The sequence below is a fragment of the Teleopsis dalmanni genome, chromosome X, assembly GCF_002237135.1.
Source record: "Teleopsis dalmanni isolate 2A chromosome X, ASM223713v2, whole genome shotgun sequence".
Classification (NCBI taxonomy): Eukaryota; Metazoa; Arthropoda; class Insecta; order Diptera; family Diopsidae; genus Teleopsis; species Teleopsis dalmanni.
Genome location: NC_051848.1, coordinates 54,564,511 through 54,587,332, shown reverse-complemented (window position 1 = coordinate 54,587,332; position 22,822 = coordinate 54,564,511). Strand labels below are relative to the sequence as shown.

At 28.9% G+C, this 22,822-nt stretch overlaps 1 protein-coding gene across 1 annotated transcript in view; it reads left to right on the top strand.

Moving 5' to 3' along the window:
- The first annotated feature begins 331 nt into the window (after positions 1–331).
- LOC119687740 (excitatory amino acid transporter 1) overlaps positions 332–22,822 on the top strand; it is a 98,536-nt gene continuing 76,045 nt past the window's right edge. Inside the window, exons 1-2 of the mRNA XM_038102179.1 lie at positions 332–527; positions 16,478–16,596. The gene's annotated coding sequence lies outside the window, so the exon portion shown is untranslated. The remainder of the gene's footprint in view (positions 528–16,477; positions 16,597–22,822) is intronic.

The following is a 22,822-nucleotide window of genomic DNA, read 5'->3' as shown; positions in this document are numbered from 1 at the left end:
TTTCTGTTTTTACTTTTTAGTTTCAGTTTCGTTTTTCTATTTTATTTTATTTTATATTATATTTTTTTACATATTTATTTTATTTAAAGCTCACACTCATTTGATTTTTCTTTCAATTCAGTTAATACACGAGTACATCAGCTCTGGCAGTATTCCTTCACTTCAGTAGTTCAGTACTTTTTTATACGCAGACGAGTTAAGTTATCGTTGCAGAATTTTTTTTAAAGTTTCAGTCTCGCACTATTTTTAAAATTAAAATTAAAATAAGAATTTATTTTGTTTTGTCGCTTTGGCTAATATAAAAAAAAATCAACTCTATAATATACAAAACTATAAAATACTATAAACATTTAAAAACAAATAAATAATAAACAAAATAAAAAAATTTTAAACAAATTCAAAACCGGGGAGTGCTACGCAAAAGGCGCGTGCAGTGCCGTGTTTACCGTTTAATGATCGTTGCCAACCCGAATGAGGAATTGTTTTATAGTATAATTTACTATTGTTGTTGTCACGAGATTTTTGTGGTAAATAGAAATTTTTTAAAAATTTTTTAAAAATTTTTGTAAATTATAAAATAAAAAAAAAATTTCAAAAAATTTCTTTTTAAAAAACAAATGCTGATATAATTAAACATGAAATGTGTTTGTCAATTTTGTCACTTCCAGTATATATAATATTTTTTTATAATATATAAAAAAAATTTTTTTTTTTATATACATACATTATTTTTAAAAAAATTATACCAATTTGTGTTCTTCAAAAACCGTTTTTGATAATATTTTAATTTTTTTTTTGTTTTTTTAATTGACTTAAATACTCAAAACTGAAACCACAGAGTTTGCGGTTTTGTTACAAATATTGACCTATTGACAAAGAAATATTTGTCATGCAATCATTAAAGTTAAAACATTTAAATAAAGTGACTATGTATTATTTAATTAAAATAAAAATGTTCACATTAGTGTCTCAATTATTTTTACAATTAGTGACAAAGTAACGGCAGATAAACAATTTAAATGAACTGCACAGTTATGAATTATACAATTATAAATTTGATTTTTTTTTTTACAAAAATTAAAGAAATAACTTATTGATTTTACATTGCAGAAAGCAAAGCTTAACTTAACATATATAATTATTTTAAAACCCAAGACGCACACAAGTCAAAGTGCTAGCTAACAACACCAGAAAAACACAAAAAAAGTAATAAACGAAAATAAGTGATAAAAAATAAACAAAAGCCTTTTTGAACCTTCCTGTAAATACCAATATTAAGATTTGTACATTACGAATCCATATGTTATGTCCACGTATCGTTTTGTGTCGCTAGTAGTCGCAGTCCCGAATTAGGCCCATGATTTAATTTTACCGTCCATCCGCTTAAACACCATCAACAGAAACAACATACTTGCTTAAAAATTTAAAATGCACACAAGTCAAAGTACAAGCTAACTACACCAAAAAAGCTTAAAAAATAATAAATAAAAATGGTATAAAAAATTAAAGTTAGCTGTTTTAGGATTTTATATAAATATTCTCTGCATAAACGTTTACAATAAACGTATTAAAGTTTAAAATAAACTTTTTAAAAAAAACCAAAAAAAAAAACGAACGCATTTGTTAGGTGTCGCCCTAAATTAATCCTATAAAACAGTTTAAGTATTAATCCGAGTTACCCCAATCCAAATCAAAGACTACATCAACTTATATAAATGGACAGAACAAAAAAACTTCTTTTAATATATAATATATATTCCTTTTGAAATTGATGTTTTTTTTTGACTGACAAATCTAGGTTACCTTTTTTCTCCCGGACTCACATTTAGTAAAGTTTTTATTTAGGATTACTTGATCTCAAGCAAAAAACACTTAATTTATATATATCTAGATACTTTGTTAGATTAAAAAAAATTACTCTGAAATTAACAGCTTCTGTGTATTATTTGCTTATAGTAATGTTAATATTACCCTAAACATGTTCAATTGGGCCACAAAACTCGAGCAAAATAATGAGACAAATCGAGAGCAAATCCAGATTTACTAAGTGAGAACGACATAAGTTTTTCTCTACGCTAATGCAACTGACATACTTTATAGTAGACTTTACGAATATTAATAGTAATCCCTGCTTCAAAAATTACAACTATTATGTGTAATACTTTATGTTAAAATGGTTCTATATAAAAAAACCTCACTAATAAAAACAATCCACTGTTAACTAATGCACAACCATATCTCGTCGGAATAAAAACTTAACGAGACTTGACAGATAGACGGTCGTATCGTAAACAACCAAAGGTCTAGCATACATATGGGCGTCGTAATAAGTATATTTTTTTTTCTTAATACAACTAGAATAGAACTACTTAATATTAAATTGGTTTTATAAAGAAGAAACCTCATTGTCGAAAAATATTCACTGTTCAACATTAAACCGTTTCGAGATGACGAACTAGCAAAGGACTAGGTCAGATAAAGAAGTCCTGATAAGTATAGTATTACGTCACGTCTCATTGAAAGACTTTAACCAACTGTCATTATAATGGCAGATAAAGTAAAATCGTAAATTTAAAAGTGTTAGGCCAGTTATTTTTTTAGATTGCATGAAAATAACATAATTTATTTTATCTTTGTTTATGTCTGCTATGTATTACAATAGTTAGAGTCCCGCCTGAATGTCACCCACCTTGAATACATTGTCACTATTCCACATCGGTTACTAGCAACTCACAACACTACTTAGACTTAACACATCTCTTGGTACAATGAATTATTCACAACCATTCATGAAATTTCAATATTTTATAATTGGCGCGATTTTGATTTTATGGATAAGTCCATTTGACAGCGTAGTCGTCTATATAGAGCAACTTTTTTTACTATGCAATGCGTCGATATAGTTTATCAAAATGTCAAAGTTTAAAGTTGTAAACTTTATATATTCCAAAATCTATCTAATTTTCTAGTAATTAGACTTTATAGTCAAAATTTCGAAAATATTGTTGAGATTTTAACCTTAATACATATTTGTCGGTACTTCATTATTCCAGCGAATTAGATAGTGTCGAAACTTTAAATATTTTTTCGAACTCTTTAATGATTGGTTTCAAACTTAAATGCATATCCGACTAAAAATCCAAAATTTTTGATTTTATTTAGATATTTCGTCAAACCTCAGAATTGATTGCAAGCATCCCTATATTTTTTATTTTTACTCGGACGTAAATGCACTCTGATCATTTATAGGGCACTCTACGACAACTAGACTAGCCAGATCGTGTATCCACTTATTGTTGGTGGATTTAATATAAAAATTTCCTACTTTAAACCCGGATATCACGATAGCCGGATATGTGAAATATTAACAATATTAACATATAGCTTAGCAAAATGTTGTAAAAAATAGCTGTCCGTGTTCAAATATGTTGTCAAATGGATATATCCGAGAACTCGGAAACATCTCGAATTCATTTTTCAAAAACATAATATTTAAACAAAAACAAATACTGATTACCAAAAGAGTTTGAGTTAGTCAAATTTTGGAAAAAATGCTATCTATAATCTGACAATTCAATAATCTGGAGGTTGAGGTAATCTGATCCGAAAACTTGATCTCGAATATTAGATATTAATTCAGCTATTAATAACCCGGTTACTCAATGATTTGAATATTGAGATAATTCGGACATAGTGAAAGATATATTTGGATAATTAAAATCTGAATTATATGAATCCAAAACGTTTAAATTTCAGTGATCTAAAAAACTCCTATAACAAAATTGCCTGGAATGTTAAGAGCATATTGCAATTATTTTCAATTTTCATATAAAAATGTTTAGTATAATTGGTTCTCAACCACCAAAAAATCAAAAAATTTTTTTCAAAATTTCTTTAATATTAATTTAAAATATAAATACAATGTCTATTAAACTTCAAGAGACTTTCATAAATACATCGAATTTTTACGCGTATAATCCTTTAGCATAATAGGTTTTAGTCTGCTAGGACAGAGTCCCAACTTAACGAGTGCAATATTCGATTTTATATTTTTTTATTGCCATAGATATTTTAGAATTTATATTAAACTGCCATTTCAATAATTGAAACTAATTCAATATTGAATAGAAATGGATAAACTTATATATATGTTTATATCTTTTAGATATATATAATAGCATTTACAAGCTACACAAAAGCATTTTTTCTGAGATATTGCCATGCTCTTTATTCACTTCATAGTGTATAATTTTTAGTGCTGGTTAATAGCAACTAATAATATTGAAAGGTTTGTGTAAATCATTTGAAGCACCATGGCACACTACATTAAATTAATCACATTAGATTGGGATAAGTGACCATTTCCACAATACTCACCAGACTTGGTGAGTATGACTTTTTGCTTAAAAGAAATTTTAGTCAGGATCAGGAATAATTGCTGTAATAAATGAATATATTGAACAGTTCTAGAAATCCTATATGTAAATGGTTTAAAAAATTGAAACATCATTGAAGTAAAGGACAAAATGTCGACAATTGTAAGCAAATAAAAACTCAACTGCTTTCAATTATCACTGATTGTTCTATATGTCATTCTACAAATCTATTGATTTAATATCGTATGAAAATTACCAGTTTAAAACGATGAAATTGATTCTTTTAGAAACATAGTATTTGATCAATTTTCCATTCCTTTTCGATTTGTTTTGGTTCCATAAGAGCTAAATTACAGCATTGATAATTACTGAATACAAACGAAGTAGATACATAAATATGTCGCTCTGGTTTTTTCGTTATGATGAACAACATGGTTTTACTCATAAGAAGTAACTAGTTTCAGTCATAAGTAAACTATGAGATGACCCAAACGGCAGAAAGAGTTGATTGTGGCATAAAGTCTATTCTTGTAAAACCTTCTGTTGTGATGCACTGATCTTAGTAACAGTATTATAAACTGTTTGAGGTGGTGCATTATCTCGATTAAAAATTAATTTTCTTCATAAACCTGTAAACCCCATTATACGAACTTTTTTTATCTAATTGGTCTAAAAGGCTGGAATAATAGTCTTAGTTTATTATTTTACAATATATTAAGTTCTCTACCAATGAAATGCACACAAAAAAAAAAAAAAATAATATTAGCATTTTAATGTTGATTACTGGATCCCAACTCACTTCGAAACGGATAGTCTTGTTTTGCTCTATAGTTCTATAATTCTAAACTTTAAATGAAATCTTTCTAATTGTCTTTAAATCGTATCTATTGTGTTTTATTGCTTTGTTCTCTCTTATCGTACACAGAGTTGTTTGAAACATAAAACTTTATAAAAAAAAACTGATCCTAGTAAAGGACTTGGACTTTCTACTCAGTCACTTTTAGTGGATATATCAAAACCATATGTTGTAGTTAAAACAAAAAATTAAACAATGAGTTGTTTAATATTATTGCCCATATGAAAAGGCAAATAGAAATATGTTAACATAGAATATCACAATTTCCGAGTATATATCTATTTCACTCTAAGTTTTGTAAGACTTCTTTCTTTCTGAAATATTCACTGAGTAACAATCTAGCAATAATCATAATGAAGGTCTCTTGTTATCGATCCACATTGCATTTCTATATAATGATTAAATTAAATGCACATACAAAAAGCTAAGTTCATGTACTATTTTTAGCAGTGTATTGGAAGATTTAATGTGACTACTTCATTTATTAATAAAATGCAATATCTCATTGACTCATTTCACAGTCGCCACACTTTTGTGAATGTGGTTGGTTTATTAAATAGACTGAAGCGTGTCAACTCTATTTCCCGGAATGGAATATATAAACTAATATAACCGATATTTATAAGTTTCTAAGGTGTGAAATAAGTTTATCAGTTCCTAGTTAACAGTTTTTAATTCTAATTCTAAAGCTAATTGGAAACCAAATAAAATTCAAACATGATTATTATCAGTTATCTAATAAGATATGTAATTAAGTTTGATTAACTCTGAACATGTCATACATTAACATCTTCTTATGTGAGGTGCTCTAGTTCTTAGCTGCGACTTTACTTAAGTAATCAAATTTAATATTATTCAGAAATAAAATATATTAGGAAAACCATTATTTTACTCCATGTCGAATTTTAATTTTTCGAGCCCACCATTACCGCAGTTATAAAGAAACATTAACAAAGATTTAGCTCTTCACAGATAAATTGCGAAATTCTTACGTACAATTTATGAAAAACAATACTGCTATATTGTATTATTAAAACTAAATGATTTAGTAGAAAAATGGTTATTTCAATACTTTAAAGATAGTTTTCGAAGAAAAGACACCAAAAGACTTGTTGTGACTATGTCTAGACTTGATCAGAACTAAGAATAGGTTTTTGGGGGCCCCATTTTTTAACAGACTCAGCGATATCCCAAACCAGTGCATAAGTAAGTATAATTGTTAAATCGGTCAGCATTTGTTTCATCTGTGTCGTCAGATTTATTGTGAATTGAACAGCTATTCGTGGACTCAGATGACTAGTAAGCTTGTAACTTATATTGTTGATTTCTCTATAGATCGTTAGTTGTGTAAGATGCACAGTCCTTTTGACTGGAATCTCTGTAAGATTTCTAGGTTGGATGTTAAGCCTGAGACCCATATTTGAATTCTATATGACAATATTGATTTCAGTATGATTATATTCATGATGACTTTATTATAGACTGACAGTGTTGACTTATGGCCGAGCAACAAATAGAGTGACGTAAGTTAAAAACCACCTCTAGTTTATTACGAAGCTATCAGGGTAGGTGATACCTTATATAGATTAACTTAGAGAATTAGAAACCGTTGGCAAAGTTTGTAATGCTATTCAAGTGGGGTCTTGCAGTTCACCAAGATCTTCAAAAACAAAACCCATGAAGTGATATGGTGGCGTTGAGCATATGTCACACAGAAGAGGGACTGTCATCGTCTTCTCCACAACTACGAGACACATAATTGAAAGGGAGATTCAATCTCCAAACATAGTTACCTAAAATACAGTGACATGTAAATAAACCTACCACAAGACTGATGTCTATACGGGACATCTCAATGAGAGAGTTGAATTTTCTTTTATTGGGCCATGGCCAAATTACATACATATGCCTATAAATAGTTGAGTCTTTCCATCTTTTATTAAAAAGTTGTGATATTATGTTGTGTATCTGGGTAATATATTTTACGAATTGTCAACGTGATCTGTATTTATTAATTTTTTTTACTTTTGGTTGGCATTTGCTAGTTAGTTAGATGTGAAATTTGTCAATGTTTTGGTTTATTTAGATGAAACTATTACTACAAAGTGATCTGTAAATATAGCTCTCTATTGAAGGAAAGTCAGCAGTGAATATTGTGTTAAGTACAGTTTCCGAAACACTTACGTGAGGCTCTCCTACTTTGATTGAATGTAAAGAAGTTGCTTTCTACTGTTTATTATTAAAATACCAGACAATGTCTGTTGTCCAAAGTATGATTCCACTAACAGTATGAACTAACTATATGGAAGATGCACTTTAAGTTTGTAAAGTTAACTTTCATGCTAGATCTTGTCAAAAGTTTGCATAATACTAAGAAGATTGCCATATATTATTCTCTCTTTTCCAATGCTCTCTAAAGAATTTATGAACAGAGTGAACCTGTTCGATTGTAGTATGCTGCTTTCTGAATCGATACGTGGTAATAGAATTTCCTGATTCGGACTTTCATTTTGTTTACCCAAAGTTTTGTGAGTAAACAAAGCATGTATGTAATTCCGTAATTATAACTGAAGAAGTAACGGCATTCTGAATTTTCTATTCTATTCACGTTTTTAGACATTATATAAGATAAAGCCTATATATCTCAGTATATAAATTATGTTGGAATAAGTGCAAAATATCAGAGGAAGATTACTTTGAAGGAGATGAAAGATAATTTTAAAATAAAAGAAATACCTTATTATTTCTCTATTATTCTTCAGGCAGAACAAAATCATAGCAGAACAATTAAGTGCGAAATTTTAATTTTTTTTCAACGATAAAAGGAGGTATTTAAACACATATATGGTATTATGTTCATGGTAAGATACTCACAATCAATTCACAGGAAATTTTAGTGTTTTTTTTTTTTAAATTTTGAATTCGAAAAATGCTCCTCTCTGTGTTTGTTTGAGAAAATATATAAATCTTTTGTATAAATGTATGTGCACATATATGGAACTTTACCCTTACCGTAGTACTGGAAGACTATATTATTATTTTTTTTTCCAAGTAAGCAACTTGGTAGGTCGGCACTCTGTCTGGGTGTTAATGGTACTATCCACCTCTAAGCAAGTATTGGACTGTGCTAGATCTAGAGTACTTGGAGGTGGATTTAACTATGTTAGAGTACTCTAACTGTGCTAGTCAGAGTATGTGTACAATACAAAATAGTCAATTTTATTTAAGAAAGATCTAATTTTAAAAAGATCTGTGGTTACAGAAAAGAAATCAACAGATGAGTGCTTAAACTTCATTTTGATGACGCTTTGCCGTACATAAATTTAATGACTCAACAAATGTTGAGGGATTTTTAAGAAATTTAAACATATCCACAAAAAGGATATATATTACATAGTTAGATTATTATTTGATACTATATGACAATACTATCCAGTCGGTATAAAATTCTCTGAAAAACAGAACTGTGAAAGGTGTTTGTGCCTGTTTTTTTTAAAGTAACACCCAGGAGAACTCTGTTTATATGACAGAATATATTTCTGAATAATCGAATATTGTTTGGTTTAATAAAATAATTTTTTAAAATTAAACAACTTTATTTAATTTTGTTTAACACTTCGAAGTACTTCATCTCCAATCCAATATACGCGCATAATTAGTGTATATCATATGAAAGGTTTACACTCACCACTTTCAAAATCTTTTATTCTATATATTATTATTTTTTAAATATTATTATTAGTATTTATTAAATGCAATGAATTTCATATTTTTTTTAATAAGTACTCAGATTATTTAAGTTCTCGCTTGAGGTTATTACATACTGCAATGAATTGACATTATTCAAAGTCGTCTTATGAATTAATATGAAATATATGTATATTAAACTATTCACAGAAGTGTATGAAAACAGACCTATAATTTATTTGATGGGAAAATATAAAAAAAATAATAAAATAAAAATTTATCTAAATTCACAACAAAGATTAAACTATAGCCAAATTAATTTTATGAGGGCGAACATAAGATCACCATATTTTATGATGATCATTACGAAGACAAACGTCAAGATTTTTAAGAAGAAAAAAATCTCCGAAATATATTAAATAATAAAAGGAAAATTCAAGAAAATAGATATATTTTAAGCTTTTTCACTAGCCGTAACCACTGCGCTGTTCAAATGCAAGCATTTACTTTTCTTTTGCAGTGAGAAAGATAATTATTTAATTTGCGATATTCATCACTATTTAAAATTAAATCTTAAGATAAGCAATCATTTAAATAAATATTTTAGCTATTTTTATTATATTTATAAATAGGTTTAAAATAAATAAAGGTCTTTAATATTATCTTTAATATTTTTATTTTCGAGACCATAATACTTATTATAAAGATTTATAATGTATATAATTAATAATAATAATTTAGTTTTTAAGACTATATATGTATCCTAGAAAGAAAGTGAAGTTAAAACAGCTTCGAAGAACATAAAAACTCCTAAAGGACAGTAACCTATTGATGACAACGATAAGGGACAGCCCACCTAATCGCACTGTATGTAATGTAAGACCTTAACAGACTTACGCTGCTTATACGAGGTTATCCTTTTTAAACGTAAATAAAACATCGTTTTATTATGAAAGTAAACGCCGTTGTTTGAAATAGAATATTATTCCAATATCTCCCACGGGACAGCTCACGTTACTGAATGTTTTTTTTGAGTTCATTTTACTAGATTTGTCAGCACACAGTAATTTGGCTATAATTTAACTGATGTTTGTTCATAAATCCTCGTAATTTTGGGGATTTTCCGCATCCGTGATCCTTTTCGAAGCCCATGACATAACAGTTATTTGTGGATTTTCACGAAAGAATTTTGATTATTGACATCAAACAATAAATCAGCCTCCTCATTCGAGAAAATTCGATTCGAAATATTGGCCTCGTTTAGATTTTATAATTTTGTCACGTTTAGTGGTTGTTAGACGACATTTATTGTAAAATAGGATACCTTAAACTAAACATTAGGTGCTTTGAATGACGAAATAACTAACCTTTTGTTAAGAAAAGTATGGATTATTTTGTGATATATTTTCGGCCAGAGTTACCGCGGTATCTGGCAGCTTTGATCTGCTTGTTACTCCTTTTCAACCTTCGCAGATTTTTTTTTTATCGCATAAGGCGCTTAAAGAAAATACGTATCTTTCTTTCACATATTTTAAAAATCAAAAAAGAAATTAAAAATATTTAATGTTTCCATCGATAGTGTTTTTAAAATTGAGCATACCAATTCCATGGACTTTGCCGCTGGAAACAGTGTTGCCAACTTTAAAATTAAACTCTTCAAAAAACTGGCTTCAAATTTCAATTAATTATTTTTACATTGACTAGATGTACGAGTAAAGCTAGGTAGGTGAAATGGAATAAGGATCAAGTCTTCAATTAAGTAAGAAAGAATGGATCGCCCAAAAGCTTAAACCTAGTTCTGGAAAAACCTAAACGTAGAGAAAAGAGATGCTCTGGTGTTTTTCTTTCGAGCGCTGGTAGACATGCCCAGCTTGGCTTGATGCCGAGCTTGGCTTCATTAAAGTTGAGAAACACAAAATAAAGACTTTGAATAATGCAAACGATAGAGTAATAGATCTGAAGATCGCTAACAGTTTAAATTGATCGAAGTTGGTTATTATTGTTCCAGATCTCTTATTTTCAGATTATAGCTTGTTTTGATCGCTTCAACATTATTTATTTGGACTGCAATACCCTTTGGTTAGTCTTGGAAATGGTCGACTATGGATTTATTTCGCTAATAATAAAACAATATATAAAAGTGGAAATGTTAAATGAGTTTTATAAACATCTTTTAATTTATAAAAAATATAATTCCATAAAGATATTAATCTGAATATTGTATATATTGAAAATTTAATAGTAGTTAGTTAACATATAATAATGTATGACAGGATTATTGAAAGCTATTTAAAGTTGAAATAGTTAGTAACATTTAATAACATTTCAGAAAAATGAAGTAGTTTGGTTTAACCTCTTGCAGCAAACACCATTACTAATTTAGTTTATAAATCTTATTTATGGCAAAACTATTTTATTATTAGTGGATGGCAGACTTTTGTGTCTGACACAAGTATTTTGATCCACTGGAGGAATCGCATTGTTTAATACTAAGATTATAGGGCAATCATTTTGAAACTTAACATTTATCAATGTCCACTGTAAAATATACATCTCACTCTATATTAAATAAAATCCTAATATAAACTATTCTTTTCAATAAAGAGGTTTTTATCGAATAGTGAATTGCAACAACAAAAATATTTATTTAATTTTAATTAATTGAATTTTTGGCTGACCATACAGCTATTTCGAGTATTACCAAATGCTCATCATCAGTGGTCTTGGAAATTATTTCTTTTATTTAATTATTCCTCAATAATTTTTTTGAGACTACACGTAGCAAGGGTTGAGCTCGTACCCTGCCAAATTTGTAGCTTAGAGTCAGTATTCATTACCTAATTGAATATTTGGTTTAATTTAATAGGTTTTTGGAATCACATAAACGTACTGTCAAAGCTTAGTACAATATACACTTTTTCTATTACGTGATTTACATGCTCTTTAGTTTGTGATGTTATTCTGAGTCCGGACATTTTTCAAGAAATTAATTGATCTATTTTATTGCAGTAAGTACCGGACTTAGGGAAGTGTATGTATTGTAGATTAAAAGAATGTTTATATGTAATTAACTTAATATTAGCATATGAGTTAATCTGTTTAAAAAATCAGATCCTAAATTATTGAAGGTGTTTTGAGGTGTTTGTCTTGGGCATACTTTATTTAGCCGTGCACCCAAGTGTTAAAATGTATCTTATGACATAATCTTCGTAGAATACGCGATTCATTGCGCTTCAAAATAATTTCCGCCAAAATACTTAATGCAATTTTGTTGAAAAAAAATAATTAATAAAATGTGTAATTGCTAGAAAATTGCATATGGGCAATTAGCGAAGAAGTGCTAGCGAAATATTTATTTTAATCTCAATTGTATATATATATATATAAGCAATTTTTACATGAACTTGTCATTTAATTTACAAAAATATTTCATGTAAATCGCAATAAACTATGCTGGTCTTTTCAAAATTACACTTCGCTTTTGTTCTTCACACGACGAAATGCATCGTTGACTAAAAATATGGACTTTAGTTCAAATTCATCTATACAAAATATTGTATATATACATAATTCAACAAAAAAAAAAAAAAATAAAACAAAAAAATATTTAAAATTTTGTGCGAGAATTTAATGTGAAAAGACTATTCATAAAAATATAAATATTCATATGTCTTTTTGAATTAATCTCAAAGATTCCCAAAAATATTGTATACGTAAAAATACATACTATATCATATATGAATATAATAGTATTGTATTCTATATATAAAAAATTGAAATCATGCATACATATGTTTGGGTTGACAATTTGACCATTCTGGATATGGCATTGTGGGTATGAATACGTATATGTCATATCCAAACCACTAATGGCCCAGATATAGTTGATTGCCCATATTAAAACTCAGACAGTTTGCCATATAATGACCATGCCAAGCCAATAACGACAAGCAATTTACTAAAATTTTGTTTGTTTATTGGAATTTTAAGAATATTTCCCTTCACAATACTTTCTTTGTAGATTCGCCAGCGTTTCCGCCACTTGCAATATTCGGATTCTTATTAATGTATATTATAATATTATCTTACGAGTTTTGCATCGACCTTAATGCACTGTGCTTGTGGGTACTGTGCGGGTGCTCGCTCTGACGACATTAATGCCACGGTTGCGGTTGTTGTCATATAACTTTGTCACCACATGGCGCAGACTTTTTCTCTCAATACGTCTCGTACCATTTCTGTTTGCATTTATTCTATCGCTTAATTCTTTTCTTTTAATTACTAACATATTCTCTTTCTGCGATTCTTATACAAAGTCAACGTGATTTTGTATTTATTGCAATATATATATATAGTTCCACGCTCTCTTTGTACCTCTCTTCGAGTGCTTAGGTGATCACTTTGCCGGCTACACTCCCACTAACACATTGGCACACATAATGAATATTTATGGCAGCAGAAAATGCTTATCGCAAGGTGGTCGGTATCTTTATAGCTGCTTTTATAGATTTGGTGCCCTACGTTCTGTGTATAAGTTGATTAAGTATTGGAGAGCGTAATAAAAAAATGTGATATTAATATGAAAATTAAATGCATAAAATCTTAGTTAAATAATAATCATTTTTGTGACTTTGGATGTCAAAAGGGATTGCTACTTTGGATGCTAAAAAGGAACTTCAATATAAGTTCATTATGATTAAATATGAGTTTCAAGATTGCCATTATAATGTAAAAAAATATGTGATTTCCGGTAGTGTTACTAGAATTTAAAAAGGTTCAACCACATATACACACAGCTGTATGTAAGTTAACCTAATATGAGTTTTAAGACTGCCATTATAATGTAAATAAATATGTGCTTTGCGGTAATATCACTAGAACATAAAAAAAGGTTTAACCACATATACACACAGCTGTATATAAGTTGTCCACTTTTAAATACAAAATAATCTAGCGAATACTGTAGGGTGTTCGGTAAAGATATGACTGGATATATTCAGATTTTAGTGCAAATTAAATCTAGGACAATTTTTGTCTGGTAAGCATCTCTAAAGAAGATTTCAATACAATTCAAAACTTTTCTTCCTAGGGGTTTCTTATCACAAAGTTATTGCGAAATGTATGAATGAGGTACACGATAAAAATAATTAACGAAAATATGAAATAAGTCTGTTATTGAGATGCCCTTAAAAGTAATAAGTTTATAATGGATAATGTGTGCTGATGGTGCATAGTGCAATAGAACACCACACCTAGTAATTAACTATTGCGCTAAATGTGAAAGAGAAAATCCTTTTGACTTTATTTTTTACTATCTAACGCATGTATAAAATATCTTAAGAATGCTAGTTAATTACTTTCTTGACGATAATAGTCAGTTGTAACAGATTGTTCTGTTACATCTTACATCTTATCTTTTACAGATAACAGATTATAAAGAGAATTATACACATGATTAATAAAATCGAATAGTTTTGAATTTTTTATGTATAACACGATTACTTGTCTAATTAAATGCTCAGAATCACCAAAATAATCTAACCCAAATTGCAGTAATCTATGAAAAAAAAAATATAATCTAGTCTTATTAATAAACTGGCTCTTTTCAACTACTGTCTAATGTGTAAAAACCAGTTATGTTTTTAGGTCTCTGAGAATATGATTTAAATGTAATAGCTGTTTTTTTTTTTAAGATATGTTGCAAATTTTATAATATATTTTGCTTGGAATGTACTGAGCAATTAATTTAGTACGGCATACTTAATACAGAACGCAATACTTTGTATATAATATAAGGATTCAGTTGTCTACTTTATTAAAAATAAATTCTTATATAGAACTACTATAACTAGATAACACACACTTTAGTGAAAATGCACATATTATTATTAGCCGTAGTTCATCAGAGCATAGACTTGTTACATAGAATCTTCAACTACTTCTTTTTCTAGCAACATAATTTATTCATTTTAAGATTCATTTGTTATCGTTCGTCTTCAGGTGTAACATGGTCTTCCTTTGTGTCTGTTGCCTTGGGGTGACATATTTCGTCGTATCGCTTTCGAAGAGTGTGGTCAGGCTTATTATATTTCCGACGCTTGACTTGATTGTTGATGACTTCTTGGTTTGTATCTTCTTGGTTCTCAAAATATTACGCATGGACCAATCAAGTTTTTGATGCATGCAATAGGATGGATTTAACAAAATGCAAAGAAAATAATTATTTATTTAAACAGAAGATTTATAGTATTGTTAGGGTACCCTTAGGAAATGATTTGCAGTGCTGACGTATAATAGGACAATATCCTGTAAAATAAATTTAGATACAGATTATAGATGAAAATTTTATGCACCTTCGATTTGAAATATATTTTAACCATTTATTGAAAGTAGCACATCGCATTGTGTTCACCTCTGGCTAATATAAGGTTTAATACTGCCACAACCATTTCACTAAGCCGTTCTTATTCACCGCCTCTTATATTTAATTATAATAAAAATCCCAGAAATATTCGGAGTTACCGATCAAGGTTAGATGGAAATGATCTATTTGCCTCGTGATGCATTTTATTCTTTAGTATTAGTAATATTTTAAATCTTATAAGTTTATTGTTACCAAATACGCGCATTTAGAGTAAAATTTTACCATTCTGATCTTGTTGGAAAGAAATAAAATACTAAAGAATAGTGTTTTTTTCAAATTCTCCATATCTAACGGTTCTTAATGAGTTTTATTACAATAATACATACATAATGTATTATAAGCTCATTGACTAATTTGGCTGCGACGAACTGATCTTCAAGCAAACTTCAAATATTTCATATAAAAGTCTAATAAATATCATTATAATCATTTTTTTTTACCATTGTCTGCATATATGATAGAATTCATATGATATCAAATAAGGGGTAGAAATATATCACAGAAAATATCTTACACCAGACAATAAACAGCAAGGTGTAGCTCGATGGAACTACTGTGAAGCTGAGGCCTAAATATTTTAAAAGCAGAAATGAAAACTTTGAGGAAAGGTAAAATGAAAGCCTTTTCTTGAAGAAGAATGGTTTATGGAATAAAGTCGAATTTCAGAAAAATCTTTTTTTCTTTGTCTTAGGTAAATCGGATTCTTATTGAGTAATATGCTATGCTCCAAGCTAACCTAACGCGATAAAGGGCAGCTAGGTTTTTGATTTGTAAATTAAATTTTTATTCTATTCTATTCTGTTCTATTCTATGATCTATTCTGACCATATTGCATGTAATATTTATTCCGAAATTGGACAAATATTTTTTTTCATTTTCTCTATATCAAGGTCGATTTATTTAGAAAAAAAACAGGTACACTAGTTAACGGCACAAATCAGAATATAAAATAAGATATCATGTTGCAACTAAAGTCCGTAATGCATATCTATAAGAGAGTTTTGTGAAAATGCACTTAAATATATTTTTATTGTAACATAAGATAACACTGGTCTTTCTTAAGACTAAACATACTCTGTAACTAAATTGAATTATAATTCTAATAATTAACGAAATGTTTGTTACTAATTTCAGGTACATCCAAAGGTTCTTCAAAGCGACATTTAAGTTCCACGAAGAACGCTGCGCAAGAGGATTTATATAATTCTCTATTAAAATTAGCATAAGCTGCTGACCTAAATATTTAAAAATAGGTAAGTTATTCAGTTCCATATTTTTAAACCTCTGTACTTGATGATTTGTATATGTTAAATGGATCCCAATTTATGATTATAATACATATCCATTCACAAAACTATATGCTACTTGTCTTACTCGCTAATTTTTCCAATTTCTGGAATATATTATGGCATTTTGTTTTAAAGTCGTACTTTAAATTTTGGCATATTATATATAATTATTTATCTTATTATTCATAACTTAAACTTAAACAATTTTTGTTGTCAGAAAGTTGCTTTGGGGTGATTCCACATCAGGTGATTTAGTTGATTCCTTAGGTGATTCAAGCATCGAAATCAATGCATCGGTGCCTTGATTGCATCCTTTGATATATTCTATTAGAGTATATATTCTAGCCATCGTATATGCTGAGCCTCCATAAATTGGATCAATTTTCTTTTATTCACTATATGCTTGAGATTATGATTATTTCTCAAACTTTCAGGGTTATCCTTTTCTCTTACTGGCTTACTCTAACTGGTAATGTTTTTAAGTTTTAAGCTCAAAGGATATCAGTATCTCAGCTTCACTATCTTTCATTATTCAAACTGTTCAGCTATTAATCGATTAATCGATTATATCGATTATTAATCGATACAAATTTATAGATTGCACAGTTTTAGCTACCGAAGTTAACAGCAAACTTCTTAAAGTACTACAGTTCTTCAAAACTCTAATAAATTGTTTAGACTATTTTGTGTTTTCAATTTTATTATAGATTTTGTTTCCTTGTTATTCAATCCAAGTTCATTATGATTATGGGTTTAGGTCTGGCTATAACTTGTTGCTGGTGAATTACCTTTTAACTCATTGAATATCGTCTGAGCATTATTCTGAATGGAATTCTTTTTTGATTCTGATTTTTTATCCAAATGGATAGAAGGGATTCCATTTTTAAAATTAATGGACTTCTATTTTTTGTAACTTGTTTGGTCTGCAAATGTGTGACAGCTTTTCTATAATCTTCTATCTTGTCCCCAGCACGATTACAAATTGTTTTTACAGTATGTTAGTTGGAGCTGAACCCAGAATTCCCAATTTTAGCAAGTTTTTCTTCAAATTTAAAACGTTTTAAAATGTCTAATTTTTGTTTCAAGGAAATTGGTTTTCGCTCATTTTTATACTTTATAAAGCAGAAATTTACCTTCTACTTTACCACACAAATATAAATTGACACCTTTTAACTAAAAACTGAATACATGTAAATCCCCTTTTAAAATATGTGAGCTACAAGAAATGATATGGGAATCCCCTCTATACGAATGTATTAAAAAACGATCGAGACACTACCGAAGTGATTTGAAGACAAAACGCCAATCGAACGAACGCAAATCCGGGCGATGCTGATTGGAGTATAAGTGTATCCTGATTGAATGCAATAATATAGAAGTAACTGTTATAACTGGCAAGTAAACACAGTATACTTATCCGCTGGGTGCTTGCTCACGTAATAATAAAAGGCAATGACACCGCGGGTAACCATTTAGCCTTATTCCGAAGCCTTATTCCGGAATAAGTGGGTCCTCAGCTAAGTTTGTGTTAGAGAAAGAATTTACAACCGCAACATATTTTTTTTTGATACAACACTACAGCTAACCGTCGCATATATAAGGACTATTTTGAATTCTACAACTAAGATTAGGCAATCTAGAAATTAAGTGGGAGAATATTATGTCATCTCAATAACATTTTATGTTTTCTATCGAAAACGGGGAAATCGTAAAAAATATTTAATAAAGTTTTGTAGTTAATCCAATAGATGTGTAGGTTGTAGTATAAGCTAATTGTGAACTATGGAAGAAAATTTGAGCATCTTAAGAATAGAATACTATAATTAAATATTTATTAATAGAAATTTTAAAAGATTACTAATATGGAACATAAACAGAAATGAATCAAGATGTACTCAATTGAATTTAGATTCCAACAAAAACAGTTTATATTCATAGTTATGTGAGGACTTTAGTGTGCATACTGGAAGTGTAGCGCATATCTTTAAACAGAAGGCGCAAACATTTTTATTTAAATACTTTTAAATGCTTTTGTAATATTTTTTATTCTGTACATTACGCAATACAATATAAAATGCAAATGAAACTCAGATGCAATTGTCAGCAGCTATTCAAGTGCAACAAGTGCGATGTGTTAATTAATTTCAATACTGAAGATAAAAATTTTTAACGTTTTAATGATTTCTTAAGTTTAGTCTACACTGCACCCAATTTTTAAAAAATTTCATTGAATTAAGTGCTTTCCATTGAATCAACTTGCGGATAAATTTCGCACAAGATCACAAATGATTAAAAACGATTATACAATAGTTTTCAAAATATTTATATATATTTATATATATTTATATATTTTATAGAAATTAATATACCATGAATAATTGATGAAACACAATTTTAATAGCAGAAATAAGCTCTCCAAAGCTCTCTAAACACCTCCTTTAGATGGGCAATTTTTATCAAAACCAAATTTTGTTTTTATTAATACTGGGTATAATTGAACCTTTTTATCCCGGTCATATCTCTTGAACACACATAGAGAGATATAATTTTCATTTAAACATTTAGAAAAAAGACAGAAAACAGAAAAAGTTATACTGAATTATGTTGAGAATTTGCCCAGCACTGATGCAAAAGCGAACGAAATACCTAAATAGACATTTCATATCAGATGAAGAAACGAAATTCGGTAAAGTAGGTTTAATACTACAATTAATCAAGGAAATCGGATTTGCCGCACTAAATCCCTCAACTTAATAAATATAATAATAAGAGTCAGATTATGCCAGGTCTTATTTTGCAAACTAGTCTACGTTTTCTTTTTAGTATTATAATAATATATTATAATAGATTATATATTTTAATAATATATATAATAATATTATATATTATAATCATCGATTACAATAGATAGGCTGTGCATGTACTGCGACCTGAAAGATATTTGTACAGCCTGTTGCCCAACTAGTCCAATTCCAAACTTTTGAAGAATTTCGTGACAACTGTGGGCCGTATTTTAAATAGTTAATTCCATTCCATTGCCTAAATAGTTAAGTTTGTGTCTTGCCACAGCTGGGTGGGCGCATGGTTCTGGTGTTTCCTGTTTTTAGATCAATCTTTTTCAGATGATATCGCAATCTACAGTGGCCTGTTAGCAGTTCCGTGTAGAGTTTAATATCTGTTCTGCTTAAGTTTAGAATAGCTTAAGTCTTTATATGCTTAGAGATAATAAGCCGTTTTGACTACCGCATGCATGGACGCTCCAGAAGTCAGTTAGATTTTGTTTTTCCCTTTGCGTACTAAGCTGATTTGGAAGCTGTTATTAACACAGTAGAAGAGAAAATAATTCATATAGTTAATCTCTCCGCCATTGCATACCAGATCATTTGCTGTACAGTTACTATGTCAATATGTCATAGTATACTGACGACAGATATCTTTTGAACTATATCTTTTTTTCCTTCGCCATAAATATTTCAATGTCAAGAAATATTTCATTTAATTATGTTCCTGAGAATGGAATGTGAAGGGTGGTTCTTTTAAAAGTGAATGAAATGATTTATATGCGCAGTCGCGATATAGCTACTTTCGTAATAGTTTTTCAATTAACCATATCATGCACATATTTTATATTGATATGATCCACTTTGCCTAGTTCAAATAATTATTTCCTTATTAGCGGGCTCACCTATAAGAAGTAGTTATCTAACTAATTTCTAACCTAAAAATATTGATTTGATAAACACTTATACCCTGAAAATTCATTGCACTGAATCTTTTGATACTAAAATGATTGGAAAATATAAATGTTATTTACATCCCAATGGAGATATATATGATCATTTAAATGACTAAAATTTAATTTATTATTTAAGGTCTTCCAGGGTACTTTCTTTATTGTTTTAAAAATACAAACCCTACCCGATTATGTAAAGTATTTTGGAAATATTATGGGTGGATACAGGAACCTAAAACTTGTATTTCTTTGGTATTCATTTTATAATAAGTTAATTCATTTTTCTAGTTACGAAAAGTAAAACATATTTTTTTAATATAAACAAAAAATATTTATATTTGGAATATACTTGGATAAAACTAGTTCAAAACGAATACCTTCTGCTCAAAAAGTATCCGGATTTTGTTGTTTGTTAACTACTCCTTAAATAATTAGTTTGTTTACAGCAGCTGTTAATGTGAGACTACCTCAACTGCATTTAGCGATTTTTACTATGGAAAATTCTTGTTGTATGCGATTTTTTGACCAAACACGGCACCATTGTCATCGCTCAGGTACCATATTCGCCAGATCTGGATCCGTGCGTCTTTTTTTTGTTCCCGATTGAATCGGTAAAAGAGAATTCGCAGAAGAAACTAAAAGCCATACCTGCACGGGCCTACGAAAAGTGTATGGCAGATTGGGTTAAGCATTGGCATATGTGTATCGCTTCAGAAGGAGCATATTTTGCAGGAGATAAAATAAATTTGGAACAAAATTTAAATTTGTGTGTTTTATTTACAAAATCCGGGTACTTTTTGAGCTGCAGATATTCTTTATATTTTCTCATAGTTTAAACTTTATAATAAATATTTTTTTTAATATTTATTACTTTTATTTGATTAAGTGAAAGTGAATTTGTAGTATGCATTCCAGTCAGTTAATATTTATAATTGCTGGACTTAGGGCCCGCAATCAAAGTCAGCAGTTGAGATAATATTTAATAGTTACAATGAGCACAACGAAAGCGATAAATTATTTTCATGGTGTAATGACTACGTTACTTACACGTTATAAACGTTATATTACAGGTACAAATAGTTTTTATCTAGAATTTTATCAATTAATGTTTTTACAGTGTCTACCTGCATTTGACAACCCTAATAAACTCTCAAGTGTTAAACTTAATGAACTACTGTATCATAAAAACTGTGATTTAAAAGCAATTAAAACTATATATAATTAAAAAAAACTTATATTCAGCTATAAGAGTATTTAGATTACATTGAATTATTTAATTCATTTTTTTTGTAAACAATTGCTTTTATTTGTATGCAATTAATTTCAGCGACCGATGTTAAATATAATGTTTTTTAATCAAAATCTCATTTCATCATAAATCAGGTTATAAATTTCTATTAATCTTATTTTACACTCATAGAGACTTATAGTTATTTAATTAGGTTTAAAATTTATTATAAACAGGGTGCCATAATTAAACTGCAGCCAATTTCAAAATACTGCGGTATTGCATATTTTTCATTAAATTATCCTTCGACTCTTGAACCATGGAATATTGTGACAAATTTGACAGTAAGAAAAATATGGCATCTGTGAGAAAATTGATGGGATAGACCATCTTCGCATTGTAGTGTAAGACAAATGTCTGCTCAACTGAATATTTAGCTTCCACCGCTGAAACAGAAAATAAGGAATTATTCAAAATTTATTTATTTCCTTTCATATATCAAGAATTCGGGATATCTGAAGACTATTTGATATTTTGAATAGCAGTTCAATTCACGAAAGCAGAACTCTCAGTTACGAAAAATTAAAAGTACTTGCAATTATATAATAAAACATAAGAATAAATATATACGAATATATAAAACGAAAGAATGATCAATCAGTCAAAGACTATTGTCATATGTTAGCTTTTTCAGATATATTTCATAATCTGATAATGGTATATTGTGCACTTACTTTTACGAATTTCATGACCCCCATCAGCAAACAACGTCTTCTTATTTCTGTTTTTGGAACAGAAAAAATTCTCTAGACAGGTCGGTAGAGTTTTTGATGAATAATAATAGTACTGAGAGTTCGCGTTTATCAAAGTTTATTCGAAAAATTCTAAAAATTCTAATGATTTCCATATACCTTATTTATACTAAGTATTCGGAGAACTTTTGAAGTATCTCTTAATATCAAACGTTAAAATTTTGGTTATATTAGTGTAAATAAGATGTGTATATTGAGATTTGATGTGTCCTTATATAAATATTTCGGACTTATACTGATCACTAATACAGTTAGATATCGTAATTAGTCCGAGTAAGTAAGGTACTTAGAAAATTAATGAACTTGATTTCATAGTTGTTGCCAAATTTTATAAAGAAATTTAGATTATTCTGTTTATTAAAGTAATCTGATTAAAATACTACAAAAAAAAAAAAATTCAAAATAACATCATCAAGC